Raw genomic sequence first — 3311 nt, forward strand, 5'->3', positions numbered from 1 at the left:
AATTCATGTTTGAACTTTGAAGGGATAAACTTATAATTATTGGCGCTTCACTGCTTCTCTGCTGTAGAATAAGGCATGATGATGACTACCATTCTCATACAACACTGAACTTGTTGACCCAATATATTTTTTCCGTCAAGTGTACTTTTAGTCTAACAATAGGTATCACACATGGTACACATTTACTTATTCTGTGCATAGTATCAATATGGCTGTTATTCAATTGGTGCCAAGTGATCAGCTCAGAAAAACCCAAAATGGTTGACGGATTATTACTTTACAAGCAGAGAAAAAATTATTACTGTGTCCTACAGTGCCCGACTCCATTCACAATTCCTCCAATAATGAAACGGCCCATGCCAACATATAGCATGAGCTGGACAACAAGTGTCTGGCAACGTTCACACTACATAAGTGCCAAGCAATGTGATAAGCACAACTACCTCCCCATGACCTTCAAGGGCACCAACAGTGCCGAATCCCCTACCATCAACATCTTGGGGGTTACCATTGACTAGAGGCTTAACTGGACCGTCACTACAAAAGCAGGCCGGATGCTGAAGGATGTATGACAAGTAGTTAATTTCCTGACCCTTCAATGTCCCTCCACCATCTACAAGGCTCAATTGATGGAACACTCACAGCTTGCCTGGGTGAATGCAGCCGCAACAACAATAAAGACGCTTGATGCCGTCCAGGACAGAGCAGTCCGCTTCCTCAGTGCCTGCATCACTGGACTCAATCCCTACCCACCCCTGCAGGTTTTTTTCTTTGCGGAACGGATTTGGGAATGAATTTTATTCGAGTATTGCGTTTTAAAACAAAATTATTTTGCACAGGCTTAAACACCTACAGGTTTCAGCCACTGAAACAAAAGGTTCATCTGTTAATGGACCAGGCATCGAAGATATGTATTAAAGCGTGATAAGCCAGTTTGTGGGATGTAGTCACTCAGAGTCTACTTTAAACTGAGACAATGAGGGTCAGTTGACTACCTCCAGGCTCATTAAGTGAGGAGGGCCACTATTTATTTGAGAAGAGAAGGAAATGGTTTCCTTAAACCCATATTCCAAGAGAGGAGAATTGATCAGCAGTCTGTTTTATTGACTGGCAAATCATTGAATGGGGGCAAAGTAAGAGGGAAAACCATCCCACTTACTGGGGACACAAAGAGAAAAGGAGAAAAAAAGACACATGGGTAGTCAGTCAGGAGATTGTGAAGTATAGGCCTGGTCCTGGGCAGGAAGCTGAGATGCAAGAGGTCAGTTTTTCAGTTAGGCGTTGCCTAGAATGTTACAATCCAAGTAAATCAGCCTCTGAAAGGACGCTGAAAATAAAAATGACCTCACACTTGTCTATCACTCTGTCTTTACTCTTGTTACGCTGCTGCTCACCTCATGCACTTCCCTCCAGCAACATCACAGGAACAAAGCAATACGTGTAATACAATAGATTCCGGAGCCTCGTCACAACGGTTATTCAGCAAATGCAAAATTGCCAAGTAAACATTCAAGCTTTTTTAGACATGTTGTTGACATCTGACATGACATTGTTCCAACTACCGTGTAGATTTTCTGTGAGGTTTCCCAAGATTAGTCCTAATTAGAAAGCTAAGCGAGCTCCCAGGCCTCACTGGGCCTGCCAAGGGCAGTGCACCTAAAGGACTGGGTGGGAAATAGCTTCACCAGCATCCTTAAAGGGCTCTGCAAAAATGAAAGGAGTTGGCACGTAAAGGTAAGTGGTCACTAATGGGGACACAAATTCTGTTAGCCTTTAAAATAAGCTGGAAATATCTGAAAGGTATATATTTCAGCTATTCCATAGGCTGCTTGGGGCAATGCCTTGTGGGTGGCACAATGAATTTGGAGGCATTAACGGGAGTCGGTGGTCAAATGATGGAAAGCGCAGCACTCGAAGCCTGGTTCGATGGCTATCGAACTGGAGGTGCTGCTGTTTATCACCTCTAGGGCACCTCCCCCCAGAGAACAGCAAGACAGCCTGCCTGGCAGGAGGTGGCAGCAAAAGAGTTGAGGAAGGAGATGATAGGGGGGGCCAGTAGAACGGCATAGAACAGCAACCGGCCCCGTGCTGCTGAGCCTAGTTCTCACATTCACTGCCAGGCCGTTGCATGCTATGTTCTGCGACATGAATCAGTCATTCATGAAAGAAAGACTTATGAAATAATACTGAGCGGCCTACGGGTGGCGCTGTCCAGGGAGAGTATAAATACTCGGGCATGGGCCCAACTTGCGCAGGACATTCTTAACAGGAACTAGTGAAGGACACAACTAGACCTCCATGTTGTAAAACAGTTGATTAAAGCTTTGTTTAACGCTTAGACCAAATGCCTAGTACAGTAGTTTTCTTACGTCATCCTGCATACGGTTGGTGCCATCATGATAGTTCGTCCCTGGTGCCTGTTGACCTCATTGGCATGCCTTCTTTCACCCTGCACCACTTTAACCATTAATATGCTGGGATGCTTCAAAAACCAAACCCTCATCGGTAAGTTGGCATGCCAACCACCAGGGCCTTTTCACTTAAATGCCATGTAGCTCCCATCGAAGTTTCCCATTGTAGGTTCTCCTTTTTCATGTTCCCTCGTTAGTTCTGCTAAAGTCTTGTAAGTGCTTCAGTCACCAGCACCCCTGTCAATTAGACGACACTGTACTTAGGTTCCATATAAACATATTTTTGGAAAATTAAATTCTCCAAAGAAATTTGGGGAAAAAAAGTCATAAATTGCCAAGAAAAATCAATAATAGAAGCCTATTCTAAAAATGTACTGGAGTTTCAGGTTGGACAAGACTGCCAGAGGGCCTTTAAGAGCGCTAATGCTCATGGAGATTCCTTGGACCCATTAACTTCTCCAATTTAGCTCAATTCTGACCTACACCTTTGAAAAAATAGCACAAATCCCACTTGCAGTCAGAAAGTGGGGAAAATCATCTTCGCAGATCACAAGTAATTTAATTCTGTGAGTTAAGGTAGTAATGGCCAAATGACTGTGGGTGAATTTTGATTGGAGATAGTTATTTTCCTGCTGATGGAAAAAAAACGTCCTCAGTCGCCATTTTTTTGTTGTCATGGTGATTGATTCAGCAGAGTATGTTTTCTTTTCTTTGTGAGATCGCATGCAGAAGAATTGCGGATGTGTGAGAAGAGTTTGCAACAGTATTGTAGGTGAATACAGTGTATTATACTCTTCCATAAATAGGCCTGACAATGAAACAGACCGCAGCATGTTGCATGTAAATCTCTGAATGTTATGGAGGGTAAGTGGCCCAAACCACCGAGAATAACAACGCAGT

Source organism: Somniosus microcephalus, chromosome 18 (assembly GCF_052327205.1).
Source record: "Somniosus microcephalus isolate GS21.2 chromosome 18, FLI_Smic_1.0, whole genome shotgun sequence".
NCBI classification, from domain to species: Eukaryota; Metazoa; Chordata; class Chondrichthyes; order Squaliformes; family Somniosidae; genus Somniosus; species Somniosus microcephalus.